The sequence below is a fragment of the Corythoichthys intestinalis genome, chromosome 4 (genome assembly GCF_030265065.1).
Source record: "Corythoichthys intestinalis isolate RoL2023-P3 chromosome 4, ASM3026506v1, whole genome shotgun sequence".
Lineage (NCBI taxonomy): Eukaryota > Metazoa > Chordata > Actinopteri > Syngnathiformes > Syngnathidae > Corythoichthys > Corythoichthys intestinalis.
Window position 1 is genome coordinate 60,103,456 of NC_080398.1, and position 11,313 is coordinate 60,114,768.

General features: G+C 37.5%; 2 long non-coding RNA genes across 7 annotated transcripts; both read right to left on the bottom strand.

Moving 5' to 3' along the window:
* Positions 1 to 1,898: 1,898 nt before the first annotated feature.
* Positions 1,899 to 5,279, bottom strand: LOC130914249 (uncharacterized). 6 transcript variants are annotated; one of them, XR_009062865.1, is made up of 10 exons: positions 5,153 to 5,228; positions 4,705 to 4,738; positions 4,530 to 4,628; positions 4,359 to 4,465; positions 3,074 to 3,134; positions 2,951 to 3,001; positions 2,682 to 2,750; positions 2,459 to 2,567; positions 2,306 to 2,375; positions 1,899 to 2,171 (listed from the first exon to the last, which is right to left on the bottom strand). It is a non-coding gene; the product is annotated as an uncharacterized LOC130914249 (long non-coding RNA). The 6 variants fall into 6 exon arrangements; XR_009062866.1 differs by lacking the exon at positions 4,705 to 4,738 and having other exon boundaries at positions 5,153 to 5,279; XR_009062864.1 differs by lacking the exon at positions 5,153 to 5,228 and having other exon boundaries at positions 2,459 to 2,561; positions 4,705 to 5,146.
* Positions 5,280 to 10,188: 4,909 nt separating this feature from the next.
* LOC130914908 (uncharacterized) lies at positions 10,189 to 10,874 on the bottom strand. Its single transcript, XR_009063011.1, has 2 exons — positions 10,592 to 10,874; positions 10,189 to 10,469 (listed from the first exon to the last, which is right to left on the bottom strand). It is a non-coding gene; the product is annotated as an uncharacterized LOC130914908 (long non-coding RNA).
* Positions 10,875 to 11,313: the final 439 nt, after the last annotated feature.

The following is an 11,313-nucleotide window of genomic DNA, read 5'->3' on the forward strand; positions in this document are numbered from 1 at the left end:
ATATTTTGAAATTATTTGAAATCGATAAGATTAAAGGTATACAAAAAAAATTATGTTTCATTTCCGGTGCCTCCTAAAGCTAAAGAGGTCCTATTCAAGATTTTGAATGAAATTTACCCAACGAAAGAATTTTTAAGATTGAAATTTGGTTTTGAAGCGAATAACTGTACTTTTTGTGATGTAGATGTAGAAAATTTAAGTCATATATTTTTTCCTTCTGGAGTCAATTAAACGAATGACTGCAATCTAAGAATATTGATCTACCCCTGACGGAAGAAACATTTTTTTTTTTTTTTTTTAAACCTGTCCTGTTCAGCTGTTTGACACAGAGAATGGAAGTCTAAGTGCCCAGATTCTGAACAGTTTTAATGTTTCACATTGAGAGTCTGACATACTCCCATTGTGATCATTCAAAATACCTTTTTATTATGACAAAGCAGCGAACAGGAAGGGATTATGGGGGGACAGAAGAAAAGAAATACAAGAGAAGAAGGAAAAGAAACACATACACAAACAACAACTAGAAATACATTGAACATCTAAACTAGTTATTAATATGCTGGTGCTATCGTCAGCGAGATGTATTTCCTGTTTACACCATGTGGGGGCCTATTGGCCAGTGAAAGAGGAGAATGGGGGTGGGGGTGTCTATAAGCCTATAAGCTAAGTGATTGAAAGGGGTAGAGTGTACACAAATCAGTTCTGTGATCTAGAACCCAGTAATCGTGTGAATCTCTTAAGTAAGCCCGTTGACGACCAACCCTACGCCGCCGCATCGCCAATCCCGGCACCGGGATCCCCGACCCGAGAATGCCCTACCACATCCAGCAGCACGCAGGCCCCACCGGGCGCGCGACAGCCACGCAGACGGGCGGAGAAGCCGCGCGGGCGCCAACCCAGGGCCACGGCCCCCACCCAGCCAGCCCGGGGAGGGAGGGCGGGCGCGGGGGCGGGGGGCCATGCGCAGCCCATCCCAAGAGAGTCTGGCTGCAGCCCGCCTCTCTCAGTACCCTGCGCCGCTCGTCTCAGTACCCATCCCGCAGACAGGAAGTGACGCAATATCGCAGCTCTCAGACCGGAAATGACAACATGAAGCTGCGCTCGAGCTCCGAGCTTCCGGTTTTATCGTAATAGTTAGCGTCCATTCGAACGTAAATACTAGTTTATTTTCTTTTCGCACGTCTTTTATTTTCGGTTTCAGCATCACTCATTATTATTTAAATAATAATTTATTTATATGCTCCTTAAATTGATTTGGTGAAATCGGGAGATTAACTCTTTAAGCGCGGTCAGTTTGTTAAAGCCTGCTGATTTTACCAAAATGAAAAACACGGTTACAGTACATCAAAATTAAAATACACACTACTGCAATAAAGGTTTAATTAGTGACTGAAAGATCGCCTGTGACCTATCACAGTGTGTACTTTAGTTTGTCAATTGTAAAATATACTCCAATTGAGAATAATTACAAAATTGCTGTCATCCTTACATTTTTATGAACGGACACATTAATATAGCTTCATTACAATTTAATGTATCAAAAACGTAATATTCTCTCAATGTTGCAACCAAACCAATTTTGTCTTTCATTTTGCTACTTAAATTCATTCATGTGGGTGAAGATCCTAATTAACTAATTCAGAAACTATAATAAACTTTCTGCTCCAGGAAAGGCACCTTTATTTCAAACAGAAATGACAAAAGTTGTCATGTGTTAGTTGTTTTTTTTCTTTTATCCCAGACAATAGTTGTAGGTTGTTTTAATTACCTGACATTTTTCGGCAAGCACTCCCGCCTTCATCACAGGTAATTAAAACTACCTACAACTAACATCTGGGATAAAAGAAAAAAAAAACAACTAATTCATAAGTGTAGAAAAATGAACTCAATACAACCAGTTCTGATGTGGTAAACTTTATTTTTTTAGTTTTATTATTTTTTATTATTATTGAGAAAATAGATATTTTCTTTAGTCAACAATCTCCTCAAAAAAGGTAAATCCATCTTCCAGATGGTTGAAACAGAACTTGAATGGCTCCAAGACATTGTAGTTCGTGATCATCCTCCTCCATCTGCAGGATGCTTGGGAACTCCTACTGCATTGATTTTTTTTTTTTCCCCTAGCCCTGTCCGAGGCTTTTGTGCTGTCTTGCACAATCCTTTTACCAAAACTGTTCATTGGAAAAGAGAAAGAAAAGAGCTATTTGAATATTACATAAGTAAAATAAAAATGATGCTTTGTTAATTTTATACTTGATTTTTCTTTTCATGCATTGCATTAAACTAGGTATATAAACAATCTTACCATTTTTTCCCGCCATATCTTTTTGGAGTGGGCCACCACGAACTTGAAGGAGCTGTGGTTGCACCTCTTCCTAAAAATAAATCAGTGAATAAAGGGGGGCATGTTCAAAAGTGCGTCAGAGTAATGGACACTAAAAAGTCTTTAAAAGCTGACCTCAGCAATTATATTCAAATTTCACTTCTGTAACTGATAGACTGGTGGCACTTCACCCTGCAGTAATGCTTTTGCCTCATCTGTCCAATGGGCTAACTCTTTCCTGTGGCTCACATAAGTTGAAAAAATACAAAAATAAGTATTCCACATTTTCCAACAAAGAATTAAGGTGCTGTGCACCTACTTTCCTATGAATGCCATATCAACAGTTTCAAAGACTTACCATGCACCCAAGTTTGAAATTGTCCGCTAGCAATATACACCACCACTTCCTCAGAGTTGGCATATCAGTCTAACAAAAATTAAAAACAAGTGTAAATAAAGAATAACGACAAGGATATTTTGTAGCCCAATTTGAATGATTCGGTGAACTTCATTTTACAATGGTTAAACTCAAAGAGAGCATCCAGAACAGTGCAAAGAGCATACTACAAATGGATAAATGAATACAAATATCACAGAGGACAAAATTGGACAGTTAAACTCACCTACCATCAACATGAAGATGCCACAGTCCTTCCCCTATGGCTGTCCCGGAAAACCCTAACGTAAGAATTTAACCGAGTCACTTCCTTCAAGTTTTGAATCAATGAATATACACACTTTTACAAATACCTCTATTTCACTTCCAATCCTCTCTTTCCATGTCCCCCTGTTGATTGACTGTCAACGTTTTCTGCAATTGAAAATATAGGTTCATATTAAATACAGTAGTTAAACAATTACAAACGTGTTTCCATGCATAAGAACACCAACCAGTCAGGTTTAAATGATTCATGCAAACAAAACAAGGGCGTAGGTTTGCATAGGGACGGTAGGGACATAACACGACCAACTTTTCAGGATGCTAAACTTGTCCCCACCAACTTTTGAGCAACCTTACTTGTATTATATTCGTCCCTACCAATGTTGAGACCGGGCCAACGCCCTTGAAACAAAACATTCGCAATTTTAGAGTGGCATTTTAGAAATTTGCTTCAAATGATTGGATGAATCATCTGGAGTGCAATTCTGCTTTAATTGAAGGGGCAACATAAAAGGATCGACTGGAACATACCTTCAAAACCAAACAAGGCTATTCTGGATCATCATGGAAATGCCATGCCAATATGAATGGATACTGAATTTCATTAGAGATAACAATAGTTCCCTGATCTCACGATTGGATCTGTTTTTCTTCCCACAAATAATTGGAATTTGGATCATTTAATTTGTTATGATTTGACTGTTCTTTGAAAATGAACCAATGCTCCAAGTTGTAGTTGTTACTAATCAGCCTTACAGGCAAATGCATGTGTGGGTCACATCCTGTAGGCTTTCACCATGTTGCAACAACATAGGGGTCAGCCACAAATATGGTCCTTCCCTGAAAAATACATAATCTATACACACGGACATATGTTATATAAATACAAACGTACGCAGACACCTACACGAGCCCATACAAGCATTCTGTAGGCTACATAGTTAAAATACCCTACACACGCCAAAAAATACTTTTTTATACCTTTGAATGAGCTACTTGTTAGACAAGTTATAAATATGCATTTCATATCTGCAAAAAACAAACACAAAAAGTTACATTTTACTTAATTGTACAAGTGACATTATGTTCTTTAGAGAAACTAAATCCTCAAAATTCACAGTTGATTCCATTTCATTGTTCAGGCCAACGTTCCAAAAGTCAGCACGTGTCAATCAAACTTTCTTTTTTTAGACAATCAACACCATTTCTGGCCTCTTTATATTCAAGATTTGCATAAGCTAATGAGAATGTTGATTGGTTAAATAAACAAAGAGTAAATAATCAATTATGTCCAATTGTTAACTAATATAAGGAATAATAAGCCTATCCAGATTTCCACTGAGCACAACATTTGTCTCAGACATAAAAACATACCAGCCGTTCCTGGGCAGGATGAGTTTGAACCGTCCACGAAGCTCAGCATGGTCTTATATTGTCACCATTGGTCCTGTCTGCACAGTGGGTTTTACAGTGTTCGATGTCTATCAAAAAAAAGTGTTCAGCACAGTCCAAAATCTAAAGTACATTACTACTTATGCTACTTACTTCCATTTGGATCTGTGTGACATCCCTGTATCTGCATGGGAAGACTACCATTTGGGGGTCGTGATTTAGTTTCTTCCCAATGGGGTGGTGATCAAGGAGCTAGTAAAAAAAAAAATAATAATAATGAAAAAATATATAGCTAAGCAGAGTAACAATATCAAGAAAAAATTACAACCTTGTCCTATTTGGATCATGTGACAACATTCAAACTACAAAGGACCAGACAAAACAAATGAAGGCAAAACAACAATACCATACAACAACAAAAACAGCGAGCTGCGAATTGCAGGCATGTACATAATGAAAAATAAGAGTGCAATATAATGAAAACTACACAAAGAAGACTGTTCATTGAGGGGGGGAAAATGTAAAAAGCATTAGCAGCATTAGCCAATTCGCTGCTGAATTCATCAGTACGTATTAAACAATATAAGTAGAGCAAAGTCACATGCAGTTAGTAAAGGAAGACATTATTTAAATTACATTAAGAATACTAGATATAAGTACGGTCTTTTCAACTCAAAATAAACACTTCATATTTTCACCGCAAGTGTTGTTTAACTATTTAACATTTTTAAACATGCATACGCTTTTAAAAACTTTTATTCAGTGCGGCCACTTACCGTGTTTTCTTCGCGAGAGGTGAAATAACGTAACTTGTTTTCGTCGCAAGGGTTGACGACATTTCCGGTCTGAGGGGATTGAGAGCTGCGGTATTGCGTCATTTCCTGTCTGCGGGATGGGTACTGAGAAGAGCGGCGCAGGGTACTGAGAGAGGCGGGCTGCAGCCAGACTCCTCTCGCCCATCCCTCCTCCCGCAGCCCAGCAAAGGAGCCACCGTCCCGGAAGAAACAATTTTATTTGGTGTTTATCTGAAGGATAACAATTTAGAATTTGTTTTAAATGTAATTCTGCTTATGGGGAAATTTTTTGTTCAGAAGTGTAGGGTTTTTTTTAAAACCAAACCGTGTATGGCTCACTGGAGAAATGAGTTCTCTATATATTGCAAAGTTTTTAATGTGATCGATGGGAAGGCCCATCATTTGTTTTCTTTATTCAAACATTTTAAGTTGGTTTAGGAAGTCCTCTCAAGAGAAAAAAGTTGATTTTTTAATTTTATTTATATTTTGTTGTGGTTGTTGTTGTCGTTGCCATTGGTTGTTCGGTTATGCTCAATCTATAATATTGTATTTGATGTAGATACTTGAGTGCTTTGTTTTGTGTGTATATTGCTCAAAAAAAAAAAAAAAAAAGGCTGCTCCTTTCTACGCATGCGTAGTTTGCGCAAATGCAGGTGTACCTTTGATCGCACCTGAAAACGTCAGTGTGGACAGGTATAAAAAATTGCCGGCAAAATAACCTGGAGAAAATTATCTGTCCTAGTATATACTAGAGCAGGGCGGTAAACCGAAAATTTACCGTTACCGAAATTCTTCACGATGACCGACGTAATTTTGACCATGTCGGTAAATTCGGTAATTTAATAAAAGAAGAAAATACAGTGATACCTCAGCTCACGAACGCTTAACCCTTGGGCGTTATTTTATCTTGACTAAATTCTTGTGATTTTGTCCAAAAAATGGCTTTTCCTTTGAAGTGTGATAACTAAGTCATTTCTGAATATTTTTTCACTTTCAGCCACTCAAAATGTTCAGTGGCGTCAGACCTATCTACACATATAAAGTTTTTATTTTTTTTTAATTTTTCAATGCCCCCTATGGACAATAATAGCAGCATTATCCGAATAGCAAAACTAACTATGCTGTATATATATAAAAAACAAAAGTCTAATTTGAATATTCCATATCACATAGTTAGAGGCTTGAATAAGTCGTTAAGTCATAACAACCGATTTTTTTATGCATGCCCAGTTTTTACACATTTGCAGTTTTCTCATTTACACTAAACTCTTGTGATTTTGTCCAAAAAATGGCTTTTCCTTTGAAGTGTGATAACTAAGTCATTTCTGAATATTTTTTCACTTTCAACCACTCAAAATGTTCAGTGGCATCAGACCTATCTACACATATAAGGTTTTTTATTTTTATTTTTTCAATGCCCCCTATGGACAATAATAGCAGCATTATCTGAATAGCAAAACTAACTATGCTGTATATATATAAAAAAAACAAAAGTCTAATTTGAATATTCCATATCACATAGTTAGAGGCTTGAATAAGTCGTTAAGTCATAACAACCGATTTTTTTATGCATGCCCAGTTTTTACACATTTGCAGTTTTCTCATTTACACTAAACTCTTGTGATTTTGTCCAAAAAATGGCTTTTCCTTTGAAGTGTGATAACTAAGTCATTTCTGAATATTTTTTCACTTTCAACCACTCAAAATCTTCAGTGGCATCAGACCTATCTACACATATATATATATATATATATATTTTTTTTTTTTTTTTCAATGCCCCCTATGGACAATAATAGCAGCATTATCCGAATAGCAAAACTAACTATGCTGTATATATATAAAAAACAAAAGTCTAATTTGAATATTCCATATCACATAGTTAGAGGCTTGAATAAGTCGTTAAGTCATAACAACCGATTTTTTTATGCATGCCCAGTTTTTACACATTTGCAGTTTTCTCATTTACACTAAACTCTTGTGATTTTGTCCAAAAAATGGCTTTTCCTTTGAAGTGTGATAACTAAGTCATTTCTGCATATTTTTTCACTTTCAACCACTCAAAATGTTCAGTGGCATCAGACCTATCTAAACATATTGTTTTTTGTTTTGGCCCCCTATGGACAATAATAGCAGCATTATCCTAATAGTAAAACTAACTATGCTATATAGGCTATATATAAATCAAACTAAAATATCTTACATTACATAATTACATCATTGGATAAGTAAAAGTCGTAACAGTAGATTTTTTTTTTTTAAGAACAAGACTGTGACAACGTGACAATAACTGATTTGATGATAGAATTTATGTTAACAATTTTACAAAACATACATACAATATAACAGTTAACATAATAACAATATACACAATTCATGATGTGCACTTTGAGATTTGTTGTTCAAATGTAAAGTGTGTTATAAATAAAATGTATTATTATTATTTATTATGTTCGAAGCCCGAAGTGGCTTTGTGCAAAGGCCACATTGTTTGCGCTTGGACGGGGGTCCAGCTCGCTGCTCAACCAAGCCTTCGGCAGAAGGCGGTGGTTCCCGTTTTAGGACTTCTGGGCGAATTAGAGCCTTGCCAAGTTCCTCAAGAAATAGTCGGCGCTTGTAGCTTTTCTTCACGTTCCACTCAGGGTAGATCTCCGTGAACAGCACAAACGAGGGTAGATCTCCGTGAACAGCACAAACGCGCTGCATGACGAAATGTCCGGCATGTGAAAAAACTCACACATTGGCCACCTGAGTGCGCGCCGGCGGCAGGAGTATGTGCCACAGGCCTGCAAAGCACAAGCGCACACAACAATAACAGCTTTGATCTTTGATCAGCTTTTACAAGACAAACCTTGATATGCAAAACATTTGCTTACTTACTCTCGTCATTACCTCGATCGCCGTCATTTTCGTCATGCGCCTCAACGTGGTCATGTCCGTGCCCCCGCCTTCTGCTCCCCGCTTTCATCTCATTATGTTGTCAACTATTTCCTAATCCTCGTCATCAAAGCCGTCCTCCTCCGGCATCGAAAGTCCGGAAGAATTTGTTCAATGTCTTCTGGGCTCTCCAAAGAAGCGTCCGAACAAAGGTCGTCGTCGTCGGAATCAGGATTTTCTAACACCATTCGAATCGTGTCCTGCGGTGAAATACTTCTCGCCGCCATCGATCACAGTTGTGTTGGAAGAAATGCAAAATGGTGATCCTCGCGAGAACAGAGACTCCCCAAAATGCCCAGAACCAATGAGAGTAAAGAAATTCAAACACCCAACCAATAAGAGTTGAAATTCAAACGACAACAATAAACACGTGTTTTTTTGTTTTGGTTTTTTTGCATTTCCGGGAAGTACCTTTTTATTGTCTTGTGCAAACGTGCAAAATTGCAAATACGCATGCCCAAATAGACTGAAAGTGAGCTCAGACAACATTATCACCAATTTTTTTGTAAAGCCAACCATCTTTATTGCATTAATTTTTGACCGATCTAAAGCTAGCTTCGCAAGCAAATTCATGTATAGGGAATGGGACGTACTACGTCATTGTTTGGACCCGCCTCCATGCTGGCAATATAATTCACTTCCGGGCCGGCAGAGTCAATGCGGATTGTAACGTGTGGTAGTGCTAAGCTAACTCTTTCGGTGTTTTAGAAAGAAAATATGGGTGCTTATTGTTGCGTTACCGGGTGCAACAGCGTCTCCTACGACAAAAAAAGGGGTTAGGAAAAATGGACTCACTTTTCACCGTTTTCCTGCATGGAGGACCAAATATCAGATCACGAAGGTACGACGGATGGCTGGATTGCAGCGGTTCGTCGGAAAAGCATTTCTTATGATCATATTTCTGCTGGAATGAGAGTGTATTCCCCTCATCTCTACTCTTGTAAGTTGAACGATTTATCCGTTTTGGTTTCAATACGTTTTTTGTTTTTGTTTTTTTCTTTACTGTTGTGTAAATCTGCCTCGGTAGCAATGCTAACCTACTCCTCCTCATCACCTACCTGTTGTGTTACTAGGAAAACCTGCATATGAAATGCTGACAACACATCCCGATTGGTCACCATATCTCTTCTTGGGTTATTCTGAGGTCAAGCGCACCACATCGGAGCGTTGAGAGGTTGGAAAGGCGAAGAGTGCACGCTGAAACTTCAGTTTGCTCTGCTCTTACAAACACGATCCCAAGTGTTATGAAAAGTCAATAAAATATGAATACCAAAACATGACTTGAACAACTTCTTGACAAACTGTAACTGCTTGTTGTTTACTTCAGGTCTTCATAATAAACAGGTGTAATAATTACAAAGTCAGGTGACTTAATTTTGTTATTCTATTTGGAATATGCATTGACAATTTTTGGACAGTGTTGTAGACAAGAACTGGGACTGATAAGTTGCAATAGATTTATTTCAAGTAATGCAATTTCTCCAATACGATATTTGAATTGACAGTTTAAAATCTTTAAATTAGTGCAAACAAGGCCCACCCTCTGACGGTGGCAGCAAATATTATATAATTATAAGTAATACACAAATACAAGATCACAATAAACGTGTCTTTGTCAAAGCAGTTTAAAACACTATTTACTGGCCTTGGGTAAATTGCCAGACAGGATAAATATGTGCTTTAAAGTTCTTGCATTTCCATTTTAAGTATTGCAAGTACTAGTCTCCAACACAGTATTTGAACTGACAGTTTAAAATCATTTTAGTACAAAATGGCCCACACTCTGGCAGGGGGCAGCAAATATTATAATACATAATACATTATAAAAAGCTATATACTATATAAATACAAGATCACAACAAAACCTGTATTTTTCAAAGCAGTTAAAAAACATCCAGTGGCCTTAGGTAAATAAAGGTGTATAAATATGTACTTTACAGTTCTTGCATTTCTATTTTAGGTATTGCAACTTTTCCAACACTATTTGAATTGACAGTCTAAAGTCTACATAAGTGCAAATAAGAATATTATAATTTAAAAATAATAATAGAATATATAAATTCAACATTACAATGAAAGGTGTCTTTGTCAAAGTGGTTAAAAAAAAAAAAAAAAAAAAAAACGTCACTGGCCATAGTTAAATAGCCAGGCAGAATAAATATGTGCATTAAAGTTCTTGCATTTTCACAAGTTAAAAGCCCGCAGTTCATCGACGAGAAGGGCAGACCCAGATGGCGTCTGCTGCAGGGGCTTGTTTGAGTCCGACACAGGACAAATGGAACCACTCCATTGAACAAATTTTCTTTGTCAAATGATCCAAGAAGAGAGATGGTGACCAATCGGGATGTGTTGTCAGCAGGTTTACCTAGGAACACAACAGGTAGGGGAGTCGTAGTAGGCGAGCATTGCTACCGAGGCAGATTTACACAACGGTGTAAAAAAACAAAAACGTATTGAAACCAAAAGTGGATAAATCGTTCAACTTACAAGAGTAGAGATGACAGGAACACACTCTCATTCCAGCAGAAATATGATCATAAGAAATGCTTTTCCGACGAACCGCTGCAATCCAGCCATCCGTCGTACCTTCGTGATCTGATATTTGGTCCTCCATGCAGGAAAACGGTGAAAAGTGAGTCCATTTTTCCTCACCCCTTTTTTTGTCGTAGGAGACGCTGTTGCACCCGGTAACGCAACAATAAAGCACCCATATTTTCTTTCTAAAACACCGAAAGAGTTAGCTTAGCACTATCACACGTTACAATCCGCATTGACTCTGCCGGCCCGGAAGTGAATTATATTGCCAGCATGGAGGCGGGTCCAAACAATGACGTAGTACGTCCCATTCCCTATTGGCCTATGGCTTCATCTAGTGACTTCTGGGTGTCAACACAAAAAAAAATTTATCTGCATGTTTTTGACTCGCCAAAGAAGCGATTGCATCAATAACCACGGAAAATGCATTATAAAACATCAGGTTTACAGCATATTAAAAATCATGATTTATAATGGGAGTCAATGAGCCAAAAAATGGCAAAATAACAAGAGTTTAGTGCAAATCTTCCCAGCCTGTTTGCAATAAGTTAGAAATTGCCTGATGGTGCCATTTCGAACTTCTACATGATTTAGTATCCTGCAGGAAATATCAGCTCCCTAGTGTATTTTTTCAAATGCTTTTTTCCCTTTTAAACACAGAAAAAAACGAAAAA